This window comes from Bufo bufo, chromosome 2 (genome assembly GCF_905171765.1).
Source record: "Bufo bufo chromosome 2, aBufBuf1.1, whole genome shotgun sequence".
Lineage (NCBI taxonomy): Eukaryota > Metazoa > Chordata > Amphibia > Anura > Bufonidae > Bufo > Bufo bufo.
The window spans coordinates 823,008,702-823,034,193 of record NC_053390.1 but is presented as its reverse complement, the minus strand read 5'-3'; positions in this window follow the sequence as shown (position 1 = coordinate 823,034,193).

Genomic DNA, 25,492 nt, shown 5'->3' with positions numbered 1-25,492 from the left:
TCTATAGCCAAGACGGATCCGTCATGGACACCATTGAAGTTCAATGGGGGACGGATCAATTTTCTATTGTGTCAGAGAAAATTGATCCGTCCTCATTTACTTATATTGTGTGTCAGGACGTAACCATCTTACTCCGCCCCACATCGCGGACAGAAAAACACTCCAATGACGGATCTCAACAGCGGAATTGAAAACGCTAATGTGAAAGTAGCCTACTCTCCGAGTTTCATTATTAGCTTTTGGAACTCCTTTCAGAAGATGTTTTTACACAAAAGACAGGCTCTCCCTTTGGATTCTCTGGCTCCGGCACATGCCCCTTCTTCGATTGCTTAAGCTCTCGACTGAACTGTTCGCACAGTTGTTACAGGTCATGGTCGTATTTAGAGATGAGCAAATTTCTCAAAAATGTTATTCGGTCGGATTGCCCGAATCTTCCAAAAAGATTCGATTCGATCCGAAATTATTTATGGTAAATCGCGTTAAAAAACTGCTATTTTCTCTCTATTTCTACAGAACCTGTTCTATTAAACGCTTATACAAGTAGAGCCCCCCTGACAGAGTGGAGACTGTGTTAGCAGTAAGTTTGTATTGACATCACTTATTATTTTTTTGCACTTCCTCTTATCTGTCAGAACAATAACCCCCAAAAAACGGATCCTGGTGGCAGCAGAATGAGGAGACCACAGAGTGGTGAGGTTACAGCAGCAGCCTGAGGAGACCACAGAATGGCCCAGTGACATACTGTTGAGGTAGCAGTAGCATGAGGAGACCACGGAGTGGTGAGGTGGCAGCGGCATGAGGAAACCACAGAGTGGGCTAGTGACATAGTGTTGAGGTAGCAGCAGCATGAGGAGACCACAGAGTGGCCCAGTGATAGAGTGGGGAGGTGGCAGCAGCACGATGAGACAACAGACTGGCCCTGTGACATAGTGTTGAGGTGGCAGCAGCATGAGGAGACCACAGAGTGGTAATGTGGCAGCAGCATGAGGAGACCACAGAGTGGCACAGTGACATAGTGTTGAGGTGGAGGCAGCATGAGGAGACCACAGAGTGGTGCTGTGGCAGCAGCATGAGGAGACCACAGAGTGGCACAGTGACAGAGTGTGGAGGTGGCAGCAGCATGAGGAGACCACAGAGTGGCACAGTGACAGAGTGTGGAGGTGGCAGCAGCATGAGGAGACCACAGAGTGGTGATGTGGCAGCAGCATGAGGAGACCACAGAGTGGCACAGTGGCATAGTGTTGAGGTGGAGGCAGCATGAGGAGACCACAGAGTGGTGATGTGGCAGCAGCATGAGGAGACCAGAGAGTGGCCCAGTGACATAGTGTTGAGGTGGCAGAAGCATGAGGAGACCACAGACTGGTTATGAGGCAGCAGCATGAGGAAACCACAGAGTGGCCCAGTGACATAGTGTTGAGGTAGCAGCAGCATGAGGAGACCAGAGAGTGGCCCAGTGACACAGTGGGGAGGCGGCAGCAGCATGAGAAGGCCACAGACTGGCCCATTGACATAGTGTTAAGGTGGCAGCAGTATGAGGAGACCACAGAGTGTTGAGGTGGTAGCAGCATGAGGAGACAACAGAGTTGCCCAGTGACAAAGTAGGAAGGTGGCAGCAGCATGAGGAGACCACAGAGAGGACCAGTGGCATATTGTTGAGGTAGCAGCAGCATGAGGAGACCACAGATGGGTGATGTGGCATCAGCAAGAGGAGACCACAGAATGGTGAGGTGGCAGCAGCATGAGGAGACCACAGAGCGACCCAGTGACATCGTGTAGAGGTGACACCAAAAAATTGTATTGGGGCAAAAGCCCCTCAATTATCACACCAATTAAAGCATGTACAAGTAGAAAATAACGGAAATATATCTTTATTATTTCATGATATTTAAAATCCCAATATAAAAAATGGTTGCTGATACAAACACATAAAAGGCTAACAATGCCCTAGCAGGGAATACAGGCTAATGGCTAAGTGTATACATATTTCTGGACAATTGATCAACTTAGACATACATGCATGTTATGTTAGGACCGAAATAAAGTGCAAAGTACATATGCTCATTTCACATGTATATCCTATTGTGGCCCACACAAAATCAAATAGCATCTATATGTATGATCATACCTAAAAAGCCGTCTCCTCCTGCGACCCATTGAAATGAGCATATGCACTTTATTTTTGTCCTAACATAACATGAATGTATATCTTGGTATGATCGTACATATGGATGCTATTTGACTTTGCGTGGGCTGCAATAGGATATATATGTAAAACGAGCATATGCACTTTGCACTTTATTTTGGTCCTAATAAAATATGCATGTATATCTAGGTTGATCAATTGTCCAGCAATACGTATACACTTAGCCATTAGCCTGTATTCCGTGCTAGGGCATTGTTAGCCTTGTATGTGTTTGTATCACCAACCATTTTTAATATTGTGATTTTAATTATCATGAAATAATAAAGATATTTTTTTGTTATTTTCTACTCTGACTTGCTTTAATTGGTTTGATAGTGTTGAAGTGGCAGCAGCATGAGGAGACCACAGAGTGGCCCAGTGACATAGTGTTGAGGTGGCAGCAGCAGGAGGAGACCACAGAGTGGTGATGTGACAGCATCATGAGGAGAGTAATGTTGAGCACGAATATTCTAAAAGAAAATTTTTATCTCGAATATCGCCACTTCGAGAATTCGCGAATATTTAGAATATAGTGCTATATATTTGTTATATCGAATATTCAGCATTTTTTCCATCTGTACACATTATTCCTCCCTGCTTCTTGCTTGTGGGCCAATGGAAAAAAATTATGAATATTTTAAAATACGAATATATAGCACTATATTGAATATAGTGCTATATATTAGTTTTTTAGAATATTCGTCATTTTTTTCCATCTGAAGTCATGAATCCTCCCTGCTTAAGTTGCTTGTGGGTCAATGACTAATTGGCCCACAAGCAAGAAGCAGGGAGGAATCATGTGTTCAGATGGAAAAATTATGAATATTCGATATAACAAATATATAGCACTATATTCTATAGTGCTATATATTAGTTTTTGACCCACGCCTGTATTGATTGCGTAATATTCACATATTATGCGATCATTATCTTGCCGATTTTCAAGTAAAAAAAAAAAAGTAGAATATAACGAATATTCTAATTTGCGAATATTCGAAGAATATTGTACAAAATATTAGCAAAATATCACAAATTTGAATATGACCCCTGCCGCTCATCACTAAACGAGACCACAGAGTGTTGAGGAGGCAGCAGCATGAGGAGACCACAGAGTGTTGAGGAGGCAGCAGCATGAGGAGACCACAGAGTTTTGAGGTGGCAGCAGCATGAGCAGACAACAAAGTGGCCCTTTGACATAGTGGGGATGTGTGGGGCAATACCAGTACCAGCTGAAGATGGTGGGTGGCAGTAGGAGCACCTGGCAGCAGGTGTGGCATCAGGCAGTTGGCAGCATAAGAATAGTAGCTGAAGCAGGTAGCCAGAAGAAACAGGTCTCTTTTGACAAAGTGTAGGTGTGGCTCCATGGATGCTTCAGTAAGTGTATGAAGAAAACTGCTCATCAATGACTCTAGACTTAAGTTGCCATTGATGGGGCTGGTACTGCTCCTGCCTCCCCCCCCCCAGCAGCCATGGCAGTGGAACTTGAGCGCAGACCTGCGCGAAGATCGGCGATGTCACACAAAGGTAGCGGCCAACTGACTACATAGGATTAGGGATGAGTGGACTTGTGGATGTTCGGGTTCACCAGGTTCAGTTGAACTTCGGTTCAAAGTTTGGTATTGGGACCCGAACTTGACTCGAACTCGAACCCCATTGAAATCAATAGGGACCCAAACTTTGGTGCACTAAAATGGCTGTAAAATAACAAACAAATGTGGATAGGGAAATTACTTAAAATAACATAGAATATTAAAAAAATAAATATAATAATAATCTTGAACTAAGAGGCGGAGGTCAAAGTGGAGTAGGACGTTGAGGAGGTGGTAGACGTGGTGGTGTAGGTGGAAGCGGCGGTGAAGGAGGAGAAGATAGCCAAGTTTTTTTTTTTCCCTTTATTTATTAATTTTTTATTAATTTGGTAAGGCCCCAAAACATTGGGAAATGGAATAGAGAATGCAAAGAGAAAGTGCGCTGGAGTATAACAATGGCTGGGTACGGCCGATATACTTGTCTATTCAGCACAAGGTACGGACAAGTCCTGTGGGATCCATGCCTGATTCATTTTAATGAACGTGAGCTTGTCCACATTGGCTGTGATCACCCTTCCTGCCGTGCTAAACACACGTTCAGGCAGGACAGCACCTCCAAGGTATAAAGGGCAAGCTCAGGCCATGTGTCCAGTTTAGAGACCCAGAAGTTGAATGTGGCAGAACCATCAGTCAGTACATTAGGTGTGTGCACACATACTGTTCCACCATGTTGCTGAAATGCTGCCTCCTGCTAAGACGTTCCGTATCAGCTGGTGGTGCTGGTTGCTGTGTCATGCTGACAAAGCTTTTCCACATTTCGGCCATGCTAACCCTCCCTTCTGAGGTGCTGGAGATGCCCCAGCTGTGTTGGCGACTTCTTCCTCCTTGTTCTGCTTAGCAGGGCTAGAAAATGATCTTAGTTCATTAGTTTCATAGTTATGTAGTTATTAGTAAGGTAACAGCACCATCTAGCGTTGTTAATAATGTACTACGCTTTGTTTGTCTGTTAATAAAGATTATTGTATTGTGGGAAGTGCAGTACATTCTGGGAAAGAGAAGCCCAGTCTTCATGTTACAGGATATCAGCAGAGCTGTCTCCTGCATATCTTCTTCTTAAACTTCACAATCCTATCTGGTAAGACATATACCTTTGTTTCAGGGACAGTATGTTATGCAGAGCTGTTCAAGTAGTTGTAGTGTCACTCAGGGAATTACTTCTGTTAGATGTTAGTCATGCAATCTTATGTACAGGCAGCCATTTTGGACATATGTTTTCTCTGTTAATGTTATATTACATGCCATCTATGCTGTATGCTGATGCATGCTATGCTTTATTCTTATACATGTCATTTGTATTCTTGTAGTTTTACCAATCAAATACTTTAAACAAGTTAGACTACAGAAAACAGTCCTCTTATTTGGAAGACAGGAATGGTTTATGCTGAATGTCAGACTGCACACTGTGTGAACGTGTATGAAGACAGAACAGTAAAATAGATGCTAGTTACCAGCGATAGTGGATCTGACTGGACGGAGCCGCCATCACACACGCGGTCCTGTGTACAACATTGCAGTGGTTGACATACTGTCACATGAAGTGAGAGTGCAGCCCCCAGCAAGTGCAGCACGATCCAGACCACGCTAAAGTCTGTTCCTACACAGATTGAGTCTGCACAGAGACATTAAGCAGCAAGCAAAAGGCACACAATGTTCGCTAGCCAGGCATCATCATACAGGACCAGGTCACGTGCAAGCTGCTCTAGCAAGTCCTCAATAAGAGAAAAGGCTGCTCTCGCTCATGCAGAAGCTGAGGCTGCAAAAGTAAGGTCTTCCTTTGCTGTGCAAGAGATGCAACTAAAGAAAGAGAGAGCGTTAAGGGAAAAATAGAGAGCGTTACTGGAAGAAGAGAGAGCATACCTGCAAGCATCAGTGGAATAAGAGACAGCATGCCTACAAGCGTCACTAGAAAAACTTGCCGCAGAGAAAGAAATGGCAGCCGCAATAGCCAATGCAGAGTTCTTAGAAGCCATGGAGTTCCGCAGGTCCGAGAAACACAGCGAAGTACTTGGGCCAGACCTAGATTAACAAGATCCAGCACAGTGCATCTCAAAATATGTCTATCAGCATCCCAAGACAGATGACAACTATGATCCAGTATATCAGCCAGCCTATACAGAATGTCAAAGATCCTACTTGGAACCACAGTACCTCCAGGAGGACGGTATGCAACAACACGATGCTGACTACAACTACCGCCCTACAGAATGAAAGCTACAACCTTCGCTTCAACTTAAAGGGACACCCTTCGCATCAGAACGGTATTATACAGACTGCCCTAAACCAGAAACTCCTAAAAGGTATGGTGATACACCACACATACAGCATAACAATAACACACCGGGTAGTATTGGTGCTAACCAGGCCGCCATGGACTTCGCTAAGTTCTTTGCTAAACAGGAGCTGGTTACCAAAGGACTTAAAAAGTTCACTGATCACCCCGAGAACTACAGGGCATGGTGAGCCTCCTTCCAGAATTCCATAAGAGACTTAGATCTTTCCTGTAGTGAAAAGTTAGATCTCTTGGTAAAGTGGCTCAGAAGCGAGTCTGCTGAACACGCCAAAAGAATCTGAGACATTAACATAAACTCTCCACACAAAGGCCTAAAGATGGTGTGTTAAAGACTTGATGAGTGTTATGGGTCAATAGAAGCTATAGAAAATGCTTTGTATAAGAGAATTGATAATTTTCCCAGAATAGTGGGTAGGGGTTACCAGAAGCTCCAGGAACTCAGAGACTTGTTGATAGAGGTATAGGTTGCTCAGGCAGAAGGAGATCTACCAGGGCTAGCATTCCTGGACACCGCCAGAGGTGTCAATCCGATCGTTCAAAAACTCCCTGATAACCTACAGGATAAGTGGATCACGCATGCTTCTCGTTACAAACAGGAACATAATGTACCATTCCCCCTCTTCATGGTGTTTGTAGACTTTGTTGCTGAACAGGCAAGGATCAGAAATGATCCCAGTTTTGACTTTACATTGTCATGTCCCACTACCCCTGCTGTCAAACCTCATATAACACCAGTGCCAGTCCACAAAACTAACATTGCCTCCACAGGTTCTCCTTCAGGTCGTTTAAGTCTTCTCAAGAAGAGAACATACACAAAGATCTTACCAAAGAATGTCCACTGCACAAGAAACCACATCCTCTACTAACATGCAGAGCCTTCAGTGACAAGTCTTTAGAGGACCGCAAAAAAACTCCTCAAAGAAAACAACATCTGCTTCAGGTGCTGCACTACAACATGGCACTTCGCCAAGAACTGTAAGGTCAGTGTGACATGCACAAAATGCGGTAGCACAGAACACAACACAGCTTTACACCCTGGACCACCCTCTCAAGTATCACCCCAAGCAGAGGAGCATGACGGGAAGCAGATAGACACTGAAAAAGACACCGCAGTAGTCACTTCTCACTGTAAAGAGATCTGTAAAGGAATCGCAGGAGGGAAGTCCTGCTCAAAAATCTGCCTTGTCAGTGTTTATCCAGTCAACAACTGAGATAAGGTGATCAAGGTATATATGCAATCTTAGGACCTTAAGGACGTGTGCAGGTACCATTGAGACGACTGGGAGGAAAGCGACTGGGTACAAGGTAGAGTCCATAGATGGTCAAACCTGCTTGTCACTACCAACCATACTGGAGTGCAATAACATATGTACCTGACAACTGGTCTGAGATACCTACACCAGAGGTGGCAGAATATCACCCCCACCTGAGGAGTATAGCTCACCTGATACCAGAACTGGACCCAGAAGCCCCGATAGTCTTACTCCTTGGAAAAGACATACTATGAGTTCATAAGGTCAGAGGACTGATTAACGGTTCCCAAAACGCTCCATATGCCCAGAGACTTGACCTAGAATGGGTCATCATAGGAGATGTCTGTCTAGGAGGAGCACACAAGGCTACCTCAGTCAACAGTATGCTTACCAACACACTTGAAAATAGACGTCCTTCCCTATTCCAGCCATGTCACAGCAGTTTCCTGATAAAAGTATTGCCACACAGAGCTCCTGTGCCTTGTCCATTCGTGGATCCCTCCTGTGAAGACCACGCCTGTGACGGTGACCAAGATCACTTAGGGTGCACAGTTTTACATAGGACAAGAGAAGACAACAGGGTCGCAATACCATAGAAGACAGGCTGTTCTTGGAGATCATGGATCAAGGAATAGTAAAAGACAAGTAAAAAAGCTGGGTTGCACCTTTACCGTTTGTACCCCAAAGACAACGCTTACCTAGCAACAAAGAACTTGTCTACAGTCGAATTATCTACCTCAAGCACAAACTTCAGAGGACACCAGAGACGAAAGAACATTTATTTACCGTCATGGAAAGGATTTTCCACAACAACCATGCAGAAATGGCACTCACGCTCCAAGACTCCGAGGAGTGTTGGTACCTACCCATATTCGGCGTGTATCATTCTAAAAAAACAGGGCAGATAAGAGTAGTATTCGACTCGAGCGCCAGGTGTGAAGGCGTCTCACTAAACGATGTCTTACTGTCTAGTCCAGACCTCAACAACAGACTTCTAGACGTACTTCTCTGCTTCCGCAGAGATTCCGTAGCATTTATGGCTGACATACAACAGATGTTCCACTGCTTCCTTCTTAAGGAAGAACACAGAAACTACTTGAGGTTCTTCTGGTACCGCAACAGCGACCCCAATGAAGAAATTGTAGGGTAAAGAAAAGTATGGGTCAGATGTCAGATCCTTTGTGGAAAAAGATTTCTACGTGGACGACTGCTTGAAATCCACACCCACAAACTAGACCGCAATCAGTCTCCTGAAAAGGGCTCAAGAGATGCTTGCTCTATCTAATCTGATGTCGCACAAAATCGCCTCCAACAGCTGTGAGTTGATGGAAGCCTTCTCACCCCAAGACCCTTCAAGTGATCTAAAGGACTTGGATCTCAGCTCCGAATCCCTTCCCATGCAGCGGAGCCTCGGTTTCCTGTGGGACTTAAAGGCAGACACATTCACTTCCAAATCAACAAAGAAGAAAAGTCCTTTGCACGCAGAGAAGTCCTGTCCATCATAAATAGCTTATATGGTCCTCTGGGATTTGTAGCGCCTGTTACCATCCAAGGTAAAATTATGTTAAGAGACTTTACCACAGAGACGTCTGACTGGGATGATCCGCTTCCCACAGAGAAAAAGGATCTGTGGAAAGGTTGGAAGAGTCTCTCAAAGCTTTGACCAGCCTTCACATGGCACGACCCTATGCTTCTGTGCCATCAACTGAAGTCAAGACGCAAAAACTATATATCTTCTGTGATTCTTCAGTCAAGAAGATTGCTGCCGTAGCATACCTAAAGACCATAGAGGTCAAAGAACAATGCCATATAGGATTTGTCATGAGTCAGACTGGAACTTTGCGCTGTTGTGCTTGCAGTGGAGTTGGCTGAACTTATAACATCAGGAATAAACCTGGAAATCGAAGAAGTCGAGTTTTAGATGGACAGCAAGGTAGTCATAGGATATATTTGCAACAAAACCAGACGCTTTTACGTCTACGTCTGCAATCGGGTGCTAAGGATTGTGAGATCCACTTGTCCTAAACAGTGGCACTACGTACCTACACAGCATAATCCTGTGGACCACGCGATTATATCCATCGCACCAAGCCACCTTAAAGACACAACATGGTTTACGGGTCCTGCGTTCCTGTATCTTGCAACATCGGATCCGACACATTCAAATTGGTAGACCTAGATGCCGATTAAGAAATCCAACCTGAAGTATCTGCTCTACGCGCAGTGACTTTTAACCACCAACACAAATCCCATCATTTCAAATGGTTCTCCATGTGGATGTTGCTCTTTGGTGCTATAGCCTGTGTAGTCCATACAGCTCAGACATTACCTGTGAGCCAGAAGCTCTGCAAAGTTTGGCATCACTGCAAACATGCCTTTACCGCTCCTAATCTGGAAAGGTTCAAAGAACTTAAAGGGAATCTGTCACCTATTTTGACCCTATTAAACCGTTAAAATAGCAATGTGCAATAAAGAACCTTCTTACCTACATGTGTCTTCTTTCTTTTATTCAACTTTTCATTCTTATAAAAAAGCGATTTTTCTGATATGTAAATGAGGTTCCAAGGTGCCCAGAGGGGCATTATTACTCTGCTCTGGTGCCCAGTAACGCCCCTCTTTAGTGCCCAGCCCGCCTTTCTTCCAAGCCCAGCACGCCTCCTCATAAATAAATGCCCTCCCACATACTGGCCGAACGGCGCCGCCCCCTCCCCACCACGTCATTTAATTTATTCATTGCACCATCGTGCTTCCTCCTCTCTTAGCCTACGGCGCCGCCCCCTCCTGATTACGTCATTTAATTTATTCACTTCATCGGGCGTTACTTCCTCCTCTCTTGGCCTCCGGCACCGCCCCCTCCCATTACGTCACATGTATTCATAGCACCGGCCCGCCCTTCCTCCTCTCCTGTCTCAGAGGCAACAGCGCTCGGATTATGTCACTGGGCTCGGCGCATGCCCAGTGACAATATTGAGGCTGTTGAGCTCTGGAACAGGAGAATCGTGCAGGCGCAGGCACTCACCGATACTGCGCCTGCGCGGGATTTCTGAGGACAGGAGAGGAGGAAGGGAGGGCCGGTGCTTTGAATACATGTGACGTAATGGGAAGGGGCGGTGCCGTAGGCCAAGAGAGGAGGAAGGAACGCCCGATGAAGTGAATAAATTAAATGACGTAATCAGGAGGGGGCGGCGCCGTAGGCTAAGAGAGGAGGTAGCACGATGGTGCAATGAATAAATTAAATGACGTGGTGGGGAGGGGCGGCGCCGTTCGGCCAGTATGTGGGAGGACATTTATTTATGAGGAGGCGTGCTGGGCTTGGAAGAAAGGCGGGCTGGGCACTAAAGAGGGGCGTTACTGGGCACCAGAGCAGAGTAATAACGCCCCTCTGGGCACCTTGGAACCTCATTTACATATCAGAAAAATCGCTTTTTTATAAGAATGAAAAGTTGAATAAAAGAAAGAAGACACATGTAGGTGAGAAGGTTCTTTATTGCACATTGCTATTTTAACGGTTTAATAGGGTCAAAATAGGTGACAGATTCCCTTGAATCATTCGCACGATACAACGTGAATGTCATGCAAAGGAAATAGACTACCTCAGCAAAAGCCAAACAGTCTCCAAAGGTAGCCCTTTGAAAAAACTTGATTCCACCATTGACAAAAATGAGTTGCTAAGAGAGAAGGACCCAGTAGTGGCGTCAGCTGATGCCAGAAGGGGAGTGTTCTGCCCAGCAGGGCTAGAAAATGATCTTCGTTCATTAGCCAAAGTTTCAGTATCATTTCAGATCATGTTCTGCTTCAGTTTCATAGTTATGTAGTTATTAGTTAGGTAGCAGCACCATCTAGCATTGGTAAAAATGTACTACTCTGTTTGTCTGTTAATAAAGATTATTGTAATGTGGGAAGTGCAGTGCATTCTGGGAAAGAGAAGCCCATTCTCCATGTTACAGGATATCAGCAGAGCTGTCTCCTGCATATCTTCTTCTTAAACTCCACAATCCTTGTGCAAGTATATCTGGTAAGACATATACCTTTGTTTCAGGGACAGTATGTTATGCAGAGCTGTTCAAGTAGTTGTATTGTCACTCATGGAGTTACTTCTATTAGATGCTAGTCATGCAATCTTATGTACAGGCAGCCATTTTGGACATATGTTTTCTCTGTTAATGTTATATTACATGCCATCTATGCTGTATGCTGATATCAAATACTCCTGTTTTACCAATAAACAAGTTAGATTACAGAAAACAGTCCTCTTATTTGGAAGACAGGCAGGGGCATTGCCAGGTCAAAACATTCAGCGCTTGAGCCCCGGATGTTTTGTCCAGGGCCCTGAATGTTATGGCATTCGCAGGGCACAGTGCGATACATTAATACTACACAGAGAGAAGGAGACAAGCATTGCTCCTTCCTCTCTTCTGCAATACCTACACTGATTGGTGGAGGTGCAGTCAGCAGGCTTCTCTCATTGCTGCTGCTCCACTAATCAGAGCCTCCTGCATACTGACAGAGAGCTCGCTGGAAGCGCTGGCCGGCTCTGTCACACCATGAGAAAAGTCAGCCACAGCCAGCCACAGTGTAAGTTCTACAGCTGTGTTCTTGGTAATGTGGTGGTTGGGATGTGTGGAGAGGGGGTGGATGAGGGCACCGGCAGCAGGACGGCTACTTCACATTCCATGAGAAGGTTGTGGACACAATGCAGGCTACATTCACTTTATTTTCGAAAGGTGGGGAGAGTGATTCCTACAGGCAATTGTCATTCACTCCAATTTCCCTCCCTACTAGATTGAAATTATCTTGGAATTACAAAAAGCAGATTTACATTATATTTTTACTAAGTCTAATAAATATATACATTAATGTAAAGCTGATTTGTGGTCCCAGATAATTCCAAGATCACTCCAATAAGTTATGGAAGGGGCCTGGAGTAAATGACTCTGCCTGTGGCACCCTTTATCTACAAGCATACCCCCAAATAAAGATCCCCCAGGAAGCCTCTAGATGAAACACCCCAACTAAGACCCCAAATAACAGCCAACAGATCCTAGCCATTAACCGCTTAAAAACTATATGACGGAACTGTACATCATAAGCGTTAAGGTGTTGTATGTGAACACAATTTGTCCGGTTAAACAGAGGGAGGGGGCTCCCTCTGTCACGCCATCAGTGCCCTGTGATGTGACTGTGGGCACACATTACTCAAGCCTTAATTAGCCATTTTATGAAATTATTGTCTTATTTACTGTAATTGTTATCCACAAAAAACCCATGCACTCTCAGCTAGTATGTGTGTGTATTGGGGAGTCGAAAGAGACAGCTATCCTAATGCTGGATTCACATCGCCTTTCATTTTCCGTTCTTCTGATCCTTTCTGAAGAACAGAAAAAAAAAACTGATCCTGTAAAAAAACCGGATCCTGTGCATCCATTATGAACATTGTTATTCCGTTGTAGCCATTTCCATCAGATATCGTTTAGTTTTTTTTTTAAGTGGAAAAAAAGTCCTGCATGCAGGACTTTTTTTTCTGTCTAAAAAACAGATCTCAGGCGGAAATGGCTAAAAATTATAATCTGTTTCTACTGCTAAGGTGTGAGTATGTGGGGGGGAGGGGACAGGGCGGATATTTCAAGAATATGGCACATATGCATTGGGGCTTGAGCCACCGGATCTTTTGAGACCCTAGCAAGGCCACTGTAGACAGGCATGGTTTATGCTGAATGTCACACTGTGTGAATGTGTATGAAGACAGAAAACTCCTCCTCTGCCTTCGCCTTGTGCTTCTACTACTGAGCCCCCGCTCTCAGGTGGGAATGCCATCAGCAGCGCGTCTACCAGCGTGCACTTGTACTCGCGCATCTTCCAATCATGCTCCAGTGATGGAATTAAGGATGACACGTTGTCCTTGTAGCGGGGATCCAGCAGGGTGGCCACCCAGTAATCATCACTGGTTAGAATGTGGGCAACTCGGCAATCTTTGCACAGGCACTGCAGCATGTAGTCGCTCATGTGTGCTAGGCTGCCTAGAGGCAACGACAAGCTGTCCTCTGTGGGAGGTGTATCGTCTGTGTCCTCTGTATCCCACCAGCCACGCTCCAGTGATGGCCATGAGCTGCTTTGGGTGCCATCCTGCTTTGAACTCGGTTCCTCCTCCTTCTCATCCTCCTCCTTCTCATCCTCCAGAAGTGTGCCCTGGCTGGACAGTGGTGTACCTGGCCTCTGTTGGTGCAGGAACCCACCCTCCAAGCCACTTGTGAATGACTGGCTTGATAACCGTGGAAATGATCCCTCTTCCTCCTGTGCCACATCTACTTCAATCATCGCACAAATCGTTTTTTCAAGGAGATATAGAAGTAGGCTAGTAACGCTGAGGATGGCGTCATCGGCACTGGCCATGTTAGTAAAGTATTTGAATTTAGCCAGTGTGCAGTTAGGGAGATATAATGTACCTGCCCATGCTTACTAGTCAACGTATTGGTGGTTATGTGGACCTTGCCACAGATGGCGTTGCGCAGTGCACACCTGATTTTGTCCGCCACTTTGTTGTGCAGGGCAGGGATTGCTCGCCTGGAAAAGTAGTGGCGGCTGAGAACCAAGTACTGTGGGAAAGCCACCGCCATAAGGTTTTTAAAAGTCTTCGTCTCCACCAGACAGAATGACAGCATTTCAAAGGCCAGGGTTTGAAATGCTGGCATTCAGGGCCAGGGATCGGTGGTGGGTAGGGGGGTACTTACTCTTTCTCTCCAGTGTTTCGGGGAGGGACAGCTGAACGCTTCCATGGGACAGTGTGGAGATGCTTGGTGACAGTGGTGGAAGTGGTGGTGTTGATGCCACATCCTCTGTTTGTGGGGTGGCAGGTGCCACTGTCCCTCCAGAGGGGGAGGAAGAGGCAGAGACTGGAGCAGAAGAGGGAGCAGGAGGAGCCGGAAATCTTTTGTGGTTTTTGAGGTGTGTACTCCACTGCAGCTCGTACTTTGCACTTAGAGGCCTGGTCATGCAGGTGGTGCTCAGGTTTAGAACATTTATGCCTCGCTTCAGGCTCCGATTGCACAGCGTGCAAACCACTCACGTCTTGTCATCAGCACATTGTCTGAAGAACTGCCACACCAGGGAACTCCTTGATACTGGCTTTGGTGTGCTCAGTCCCTGGGTGCGGTGGGCAGTAGCAGGTGTACTGGGTAGGGGACGGCCACTCTGCTTTTGCACCCTGCTCCCTCTTTTGCTGTGGTTCCACCACCTCTTTTTCTGAACTGCACATGTCACTCATATGACCTTAATTCCATGTGGGGTCTAGGACCTCATCATCCTCCACATCATCTTCCACCCACTCTTTACCCCTGCCCTCCTTTCCGGTCTGAACACTGCAGAAATCCGCAGCAGTTGGCACCTGTGTTTTGTCATTATCAGAGACGTGCTGTGGTGGTCTTCCCATGTCCACATCCTGAAACATAAGTGGTTGGGCATCAGTGCACTCAATCTCTTCCACTTTTGGGGCAGAGCTAGGTTGATGGCCCACGGAAACTTCCCCCTAAACGGTCTAAGGGCCAGGAGCCTGACCGCTTGCAACACCTGCTCCCACGCGACTCTCATTATCACTACTTGCCTGCCTACCGAAGAAAGCGGCGGATGATCTTGGCTGGGCAGTAGCTGCTGACTGTCTTTTAGTAGCTCCTCCTCAATGAAAAGTGGAGCCGGGCCTACGTCATATAATACTTCTCGTGCTGAAAGAACATAAAATTATGTTGGGGGCATAGGGCCTGCTCCCGGGCCATGCCAGCTAAGCGTCGTATCAGAGGAACCCATCAACTCTTGGCTGGGGGTGTCTGATGTCACTTTCGACAAAGTCGAAAACCAAGTCAACCATTCAAGGACCGCTGGGTTGCTGGTCAAGACACGACTGCAAGATGACACCGGGAGCTCAGGCCTCTCGCTGCGACTCCTGCTGCTACCCATCCCCTTCTTTTTCTGCCTGCGACAGGAACATTTTGGCCACTGCCAATTCCCTTTGAAGTGCAACAGGCGCCTCCCACTAGGGTCCTCTATATATATAAAACGCGTCCCAGGTGTAGGAATTCCGAATGGTATAATTCGGCCTAAAATGTCTCTCTATGTGTGTCACGGTGCTCCAACCTGAATATGGCTGGACCCCAGGCTTTGGCTCCGAATCAATAAATAGGGAGAATAATTGAGGGATTTGAAAGAAAAATTGAGTCCAGACCTTGTCTGTAGTTGAACATCAGCTTTATTTGAATAAACGTTTATCAGAAACAGTCTCCACACTTTGTCTTGGTCCCAGCAGGCATTAGCATTAAACTGGCAGGGTGCTTCAATAACTCTGCTTGATTTCTCTCTCTATGCTGTACTGACAGGCTTCCTTAATATCTGTTACTACTGCATACTGCACTTCTCTTTTTGATCTGACTTATGGCTATGCCAGGAAACTTTCCTCATAACTCCTGGGGCTTCAAGCTTTGGCCTCCATGGCCAGCAGAGCTGAAGGTGTTCTGGCTGGCGTGGGCACATCCAGCAAAGACGTGCCCCGGTACAACCTTCCCCTAGCTGGGGGTAAACTAGACTAACTAGAACTATTCCCCACCCTTCATGCAGGAAGTAGGACTAGCCCACTTCTCCACGGGGGGGGGGGGGGTGTAAAATGGAATGCTAAGTTCCATTCTATCTACATACAGCTCTGCCGGGTTTGCTGCCACCTGATGGCGAACCAGGCACACTACATGTGAACACAGCAGTTGCTTAACAAAATCGGAATCTACATTGTGGAGGACCTGGAATAAATGCATAAGATGACATTCAGGTTAGACCAATAAAGACAGTAGCAAGATGAAGAAGTGGTAACACCACTCTGGGGTGTTACAGAAGGGCCTGTCACCTGCCTGTCTGACATACTGTATAGCAAAATAATTAAATTAAAATTAAAATAATACCCCCCAAAAAAGACTGTAGTACAATGCAACTTCACCGCAGAATAGCAATTAAGACATAAAAAATAATCACAATTAACCACAGAATCTTGGCCAAAATGATAAATGTTCGGGATAGGGATAACATTATGAAAAATAAAAGACTTTTACCTCCTCTGGAGTATAACGGTAGGGAAATAGAAATATATCCGGACTATTCGAGGGCAACACAGGCAAAGCGTCGTGAATTTAGAGAGGTCAAGAAGAGAATGGCGGCAGCCAAGATAAAATACTCCCTTTTCTACCCCACAAAATTGAGAGTAATATATAAGGACAAAGCTCATTTTTTTCAACCAACCAGACGAAGTACGGGAATGGCTAGACGGCAGGGGGATACGCTCCTAATTTATAGGTAATGTAATAAGCAATGTCGATGGCTGGGGGGGTGGACAGGTGGGGGGGAAGGGCGAAGTGTAAGAGGTTAGCAAACCGTTTGGTTTGTCTGACCAGAAGAGGTTGGGGGTGGGAGGGGTTGGCCTGGGGGGGAGGGTAATGGGATGCAGGGAGGGTTTGGTTGGGCAGATGGGGTCTCAGTGGTCGCCGCAGGGTGCTCTCTCCCCCCCCCTCTGCCCCCCTCCAGGGTGAGTTTTGAAGGTTGTATTATCACGCACTAAACTATATGAATAGAATATTTACATGGAATATACGTGGAATGGCTGAGAGAGCTAAGCATATTTGATGTAGTTGCGAGGCATCTTCCTGCAATAGTATGCCTCTTAGAAACACATCTTATAGAAGATAACATTGCTTATGTGAAAAGGAAATAGGCAAAGTATGACTACCATGCTTGCTGCTCGGCATATTCCCGGGGTGTTAGTGTCTATGTTCATAGAACTCTGGATTATATCCCAATAGCCCATAGAATTGATAGAGAGGGTAGATTAGTTTTTTTGCATTGCTATTTAAATGGCACTGACTGCATACTGGCATTTATGTATGTTCTCCCTCCCTTCTCTATGTGTGTCATGTCATACTTGGCAGACTTTATTAGCTCCAGAGAACGTTGTCCGGTTCTGGTAACTGGTGATTTTAATGATGTTATGGATTTGGAGGAAGATAGATACTCTAAGGAGCATCCCTACAAATTAGACAAAAGAAAATTAACCTCTCTAAGAAGGGTCTCCGAGGAGATGGCATTGACAGACATTTGGCAATACTTATATGGGGGAAAAAAAGCATTCTCTTGTTTTAGCCGGGCGAACACTGTCATGTCCAGAATAGACTTAGCCTTAGCTAACTCTGAGCTTTTAGATTGTGTAACAAAAATCAAGGATGAAAGACATACGATATCCGACCACTCCCCAATAGTAGTCACGATAAAAATGGGAAATGTTAGAAAGAAAACAAGGAGTTTCAGATAAAATCCCCATTGGATCAAGTTGGTTAAGGATCAGGAAAATATCACAGGGGAGATCCGGGAATTTTGGCTATTGAACGCCCCGTCAGCCCCCATGCATATAGTATGGGATGCTTTTAAAGAGTTTCTGCGCGGAGTGTACATGGCCAAAATTAACTGGAAAAAGAAAGAATATGCAGCTAAGAAACTATCTCTTAAAGAAAGGGTCCAGCATTTACAGGAATAGTTAGTCAATAATAATAATATTACTTCACAATCACATTTTGAAGAAGCCAGGTTGGAGTATAAAAACTACCTATCTGAAAAAGCACAACATAGGGTCTTCTTTACAGGAGCTAGATACTTCTCTCAAGCATGGAAACCAGAAAACCTCTTGTCATTTTTGGTCCAAAACAAAAAAAACTCCAACAGAACAAAAAATATTAAATTGGGAAATGGAGAGATTACCACGTCCCCGGAGAAGATTGAGCGAGAATTTGTTAACTATTATAAAATCTTATATACAAACAATAAAAACCAGCAAGATGGAGATGTTGAAAAGTTCCTGGAGAATATTACCCTTCCAAAATTAACAGAGCAGGAGTGTAAGATATTAAATAGACCTATAGAACTAAAAGAATTATCTGAGGCTGTCAGAACTATTCAGGGAAATTCGTCCCCAGGGACTGACGGGCTCCCGTTTGAAATCTACCGCAAATATAGGGGCATAATTCTACCAATGTTACTACAGGTTCTAAACAACACCTATCAGACAGGTCAGTTACCTCCATCTCTATCAGAAGCAGTGATTACACTCATTTCAAAAAAGGGTATCGTATCGCCCGATCTCTCTCCTAAATACAGACTATAAAATCTGTTCAAAAATATTTGCTAACAGATTAAAGGGAATAATTGACAGGCTAATCCATCCATCCGACTGGATTTATACCCAAGAGATTGGTACAATCTAGTATACGTAGAGCCTTTTTAAATATGCAGGCTGACCGGGGGGGTGGTTCCCGCTCCATCCTGTCACTAGACGCTGAGAAGGCCTTTGACAGGGTAGAGTGGGAATATCTCTGGAAAGTAATGTATAGGATGAATATGGGCAAATATTTTATTAAATGGGTCCAGATCCTATACAATCACCCCAAAGCCAAAATTTATATTAATGGAGTATGGTCGGTCCAAATAGAGTTGCATAGAGGAACAAGACAGGGATGTCCCCTTTCTCCTTAATTGTTTGCCTTATTTATAGAACCACTGGCAGCTAAAATTAGATCGAATGAGGGGATTCGTGGCTTTGGCATGAAAGGGGTCTCTAATAAGATAAGTATGTAGGCAGATGACATTCTGATTTTCTTGGAGAACCCGATGCCGCAAATGCCTTAACTTATGGAACTAATAAAGTTCAGTGATATTTCGGGATATAAAGTTAACTGGGAAAAGTCAGTATTGCTACCACTCGATCAGGAAAGCCCACTGAATTCCCTAGGAATTAGGGTATTAAAAACTACGGAATCTATGGAATATCTGGGTATAAAGTTAAGTGCTAGTATGTCAGACTTCGTGAGATTGAATGTCACTCCCCTGTTGACTCGATGCAAAAGCAAGATCGGCATCTGGCAGAAGTTATCAATGGTACAGGCGGACAGAATTGCATTAATAAAAATGGTTTTGCTTTCCCAGATTTTGTATATTTTGGCGGCATGTCCAGTTTGGATAGAGGATCGTTTCTTTAACCATCTGGAACGACTGCTGAACGACTTAATCTGGGGAAGAAAAAGGGTAAAACTCAAACAAAAAAATCTCTCGTTAGCGGAAGAGGATGGAGGATTATCGGTCCCTTTTTTCCAGGGATATCACTTCCCAAGTTCATTGGATAAAGTCAGGGGGAAATAATATAAAAGAATACTTGGAAATGGGTTTTAATGGCCCCAAATATGGTATATTTAGCATATTGGAGACGGGATTCATCAAAAATAAAGGGAAAAAATGCCCAATATGTCGAATGGTAGATTTGTCTTCAGGAAAGATAAAAAGAATTTTGGGAATTACATTTTTTTTTTATTTCTCACCTTTGTGGTGTGACAGTAAGATTGTAGAATTCCAACTAATCACGGACTATAAATATTGGGAAAATCATCGTATTATTTATATATCACAGTTAGTAAAGAATGGGACAATAAGAGCACTAAAATAATTATGCCCTGGAATAAATATAGATTTAATGAGTCAATATGGGTACCACCAATTAAAACACGCATTTGAAGCCACACAAAATAGGGAATATTTTACCACAATAAAACACAAATTCACAGATTTTTGTTACCAACACATGAAGACAAGGGTGACTATCTCCCAGGTGTATAGGATAATAAGGAAGGGACTGGGGAAAACACTAAAGTTTAATAGTGAGGAAAATGGGTAAAGGATATAGGATCAAACACAATAGAATGGGGGAAGATATATAAAAATATAAAAAAAAGCCGATAGAGAAATTTTTGGATTATTTATTTTAACATCATTCACAGAGTATACCTGACTCCAATATTGCTGAGTAAGATCTATAAAGAATGAGAATCAAAATGTTGGAAATGGGGAGAAGAATCTGCCGATTATATCCATATGATATGGACCTGTCCAAGTATGCAACCTTACTGGCAAGAGGTGTTTGGTTCATTAGGTTCAGGGTCCCTAATATCCCTTCCACTTAAACCAGAGGTGGCCGTTCTAGGCTGCCTTCCATTTCTAATTAGGGAAAAGGGGAAAAAAAGGGTCTGAATAAGAGGCCTTATGGCGGCAAGAGTCATCATTGCAAGAGAGTGGGGATCCAAAAGAGCACCCAGTATTAGGGAATGGAAAAACCTACTGGAAAGGATTGAGAGATATGAGGAACAGGGCCGGACTGGGGATAAAAACCAGCCCTGGAAAAAGTTGCATACCAGCCCCACAGCATTGCGTCATTATTTACTTGTTTATAAAAGGGGAAAGCATTGATTTTAAAACACGTGTCTAAACACGAATATGAACTTTGCCCCACAATAGCTCTTTTGTAGAACCCCCATTGTTCTTATTATCACAGTAGACCAGCTTTTCACAACCAGGATACCTCCAGCTGTTGTAAAACTACAACTCTTATATTCAAAAGATCCACTGGACCCAGGAGATCAATATTTATAATCCAATAGTCGTGAGACCAATAATTCCTGTTTAAGGTCAATTTTAAAACATAACTTTTATTATTTATTATTTATTCCCATTTATAACACATAATACAAAACAAGAAAACTCTGTTGAGAGTCTTTAAAAATATATATGAAAAGGGGTAGTGTACGTTCACGGGGTAATTGTGACTGATTGTCACTAACTATATCACAGTTGTACCCTTTTAAGAATGATGTTTATTTATTGTCATGTAATACAACCAAAAGTTTGCCACTTGGCAGTTCCTCACTTTTGGTTATATACTGGTGTTATCTCCCACCAGGTAAACTCTCATTCAAACGATATGTTGGCTGTGCTGTCTAGAGATAATATTGATGGTTGTTGAAGGAATTGTTCCTACTGTTTTATTGTAACATCGCATCTACTGTCAGCACAGTCACCTATATCTACACAGCCCTCGTGATTGAGATCCAAAGCGCACTGCGTCTGCAGTTCACAGTGCTATAGATCCTCTATCCCTCACATATTCTTAAAAAGTATTACGACGCAGCTCCCCCGACATGTTTCACCGCACTCGGCGGCTTCTTCAGGGGAATGGAGCTACAGGCAACACGAGCGTTTGTTATACCTAATGTTTTATAGTCCTAAGGCGGGTCATCAGAACGTAATAGCCAATCAGGACCTACATGCTCGTGTTATCGGCGTCAATGGGGCCAGTCACCGCTTCGTCCCTTCCTTATGATGTCATCCAATAGAGGTCAGGACCCAGAACACCCTATGCGCATGCGTCTATACTTTGAAATCTGCTCGTTCAGTTCCCGACTTCACTGAGCATGCGTCAGGACTTAGAAAATCAAAGCCGGTCTTTGGCAGGCGTCGGGTCTTAGGTTTTTCGAACTGAAGCACCATTGCAGGTATAACTAGGTGGTTGAATGCAGGAGTGTCCATTCGGAACTGTTATATGACCGTCTAGACCATCAAGCATAGAAGCTCTCCATATTCCTTTGGATCAATATTTAAGGAGAGTTTTGAAAATTATGTAAATATTCTAATGTATGCCATGCTTTGGATTTTAATTTTCTGTCCAACTAGACTAAATGGAGTCTTTATAAGATCCTTAGCCTATATACTCCCGAATGGCCCACATCACCTAGATTGTCTGCAATGATACTTGTCATTATTCTTATATCATCCCTGTATATATTCTCATATCATCACTGTATATATTTACAGACCCAATTGGGATGATCCATCCTATACTTCTGTAGTTGCGGATTATAATGCCCCCATTAGCCTCAACTGTTATCCTATTTTCAATATGTTTATTATCTGTACTTATTCAAATCCTTATTGTTTGTAACTTACAAGAGAGCTAAATCTTTATTAGGTTTTAAATACATTCATGTATTATTACCGCTATCAGTATTTATGGCATCTGGGGAGAATGCATAATACCCACGTTCATATAAATGCTGTGAAGGAGAAGCCCTCATTTAGGCCATTAGGGCTCATTGTGTTCAATCTGTCTATCCATCGTGCTTCACACTGCAGGAGCTTTCTATCTAAGTTGCCACCTCTGGGGCCTAGATTTAATTTTTCTATACCCCAAAACCGCAGTACTGATGTTTTATTCTCAAGTACGTATTTAATATGTCTTGCGATTGGGGTATCTTTACCAGTCTCAATAGAACTCAAGTGGCCCGAAATACGGCGTCTCAGCTCCTGCGTGGTCTTACCAACATATAGCAAGGGGCATGGGCACGATGCTATATATATAACCCCCGTAGTCTTACATGTAATTAACTCCCTGATGTTATATTCTTTCCTGTCTCCAGGATTAGTGAATTTTTTTATACGAGGAATATATTTACAAAAAGAGCAATCTCCACATGGGGTTGAGCCTCTATATTTTGCTCTCATTGACGTGTTTTCCATTTCTCTTTCTTTCAGATGGCTGTGAACTAGTTGGTCCTTCAGGTTTGGACCTCTTCTATAGCGTTTGGCTGTCAGGGCATGCTGGGAGATGTAGTTTTGCAACAGCTGGAGGCATCCTGGTAGGGAAACACTACAGTAAACTATTATCCCATCCAATTGGGTCAGAACTAAGAATAATAAAACAACTTTACTTTAAAGAATGGAAGACACCGTTTCAAACTCTTACTTTATTTTAGTTACTCAACACACACAAATCCAGTAGATGATGAATAGTGCAAAAAAAAAACTTAAGAGGGGAAAAAAAGTGCAAATAAACCTTTTGAGTTAAAAAGTGCAAAATGTTATACTAAACAATAATTATATAGTTTAACCAAAAAAAAGTGCAAATATGTTGCTTTTAATTCTTTAACAGTACAAAATGTGCAAAAAACTTTCTATAGAAGTCATAATAACATCCCATTTCAGAAAATAACTAAACTTTAAGATGCACCAGTATCATGGTAAGCAACCCAACACTTTTCAGAAAGAAACATATAAACATTACTCAAAAAACCAATCACGCTCCTATCACTATCAGCCTCAGACAGCCTATACATGCTGGAATCGCTTAGATCTCCGCATGTACTGGCTGCCTGGGCATGATATAAAGTGTTAGTGCTTCAAGCAATCACTCCTATCATGCCCAGGCTGGCAGCCAGTACATGCGGAAATCTAAGTGATTCCAGCATGTAGAGGGTTTTTACTAAATCTCTCAGTAAATAGGCATCTAGTATAAGCCCTGTATGCGCTGGAATCACTCAAATTCCAACATTTAGAGATCAGTATTTCCAAGTATCTGGAAACTCTGTCATTAAAAACTGGCATTGGTACATCTCTATTAACTAGTCCATTGACATGCTTGTTGTGTTATGTAAGCAACATCCCTTGAAGCAAGCTACTTTTTGAAGCCAAAACATCAATGATGGTGTCATTGTTTAGTCCAACCAAGGCATCTTTTTCCATGGACATCAGCATAAAGGCCTCCAAATGTAGTTGGGAGAGGGAATTTCGAAGCCTGTTTAAGATAAACTTAAGTTTTGAAAAAAGACCTTTCACATGCTACTTGGGAAGAGGAAAGTGTCAGGGTCAATATGTATGCATTGAAAAGTGAACAATATGCTAGACTGTATAAGTTGAAATGCAGTAACACATTGTAGCAGCATGCTATACAGCTCTTACAAGTCTTGCACTTTCCACTTTTCTCACTAACATTTGAGTATAGTTGTCCCTCAGTTTTAGAGATAAGATGAGAATGGATGGCGTCTTTATCTTGACCTTCATTGTTGGCATCTGTATACTCTTCATCAAGAGACATTTTTAGTCGGTGCCACTTTGATGCAAAATCAAGAAGCTCACTTTGCAGTTTCTCTTTAGTTGCCATAGGGTCAAATCTAATTACAAGGCTGCTCAGTCGTTCGAGTGCATTGTTGGGAAGGTGTGCTAAAATGTCTTCAAAATGCTTGGGATCCAAACATGCCAAATCTGCAAACAGCTGACCATGTGAAGTAAATTAGCTCTGCAAACTATTAATAATCTTGTCTATGGTCACATTGTACACCTCCACCCGGAACTGATCATCCGCCAACAAGATTGGTTCATCTACTGCAAGCTCACCAGCCATTATTTTCTTCCGTTGTATCCTTCGCAGTGGTGGAAAGTCTTCCTCAATCTCAACTTTGCAGTCAGTTGTATCCAACCTTTTGTTAGCCTAGACTGCAAACTTCTTTGCAGCATCTTTAATCATTTTGAAATCACGATCATGTTTTTTTAACATATCTACGGTTTCTGTCACCATCCGGTATGCCTGCAGTACATCCATACCCTGTGTTTGAAGGTACAGGGATAGTGGAGTGGTATTTTTGAAAATGAATAAGTAAAGCTGTGCTGTTACAACTATGTTGAATTTCTTCTTTCTACTTTTTTAAGTACTGCATCTCTGGACTGCATCATCTTGTTTCTGCATCATCTTGTTTCTCTGCATCATCTTGTTTCTCCTATCACAGAAAGCGATCGAAATCGTTCTTCATGACACTTTTCCCGCCATACATTCATCCTGAGGTAGGATTCGTGGAGAAAGACAGCACATGAATTTAACAAACCAAACAATGATACTGCCTGAACAGATATCTTTGTGACATCCATCATCACCAGATTTAGTACATGTGCATAGCACCACACATGGATCTGGCCAGGTGCTTTCTTACTCATCCATGTGCTGAATCCATTAGAAGCTCCATCTGTTGAGTTCACAACACAGTTGGTAATATCAATATCCAAGGATTCCAATACATTGCTGACCATTTCACACAAAGCCTTCCCTGTAGTGGATGTGCAATTCACCACAGCGACCAGACGTTCATGGACCACATCTGTGTCATACCGAATTATTATTGAACACTGGTCTGAGACATTTATGTCCTGTGTTGTATCCAGCTGTATTGAGAACATGCCAGCATCCCTGATCTCTTGGGCAATATCTTTTTTCAAAAGTGCTGAAATTACACTGATGATATTGTTCACTCTAGTTTTTGAAATGAGTGTAACAAATCCGCCACGGCCTTTGCTACTCGTTGCACTTTCATGCTGCTTTTTACTTTTTTTGATGACTACATCAAGATGATTTTTTAGCAAGGGATCAAACTTTCTTAGGAGTAGCAAAATCTCTAAGAAATTTCCATGGTCCAACTTTTCATCATCTAAAGTATATGCTGCTTCAGTTGTTGCACGA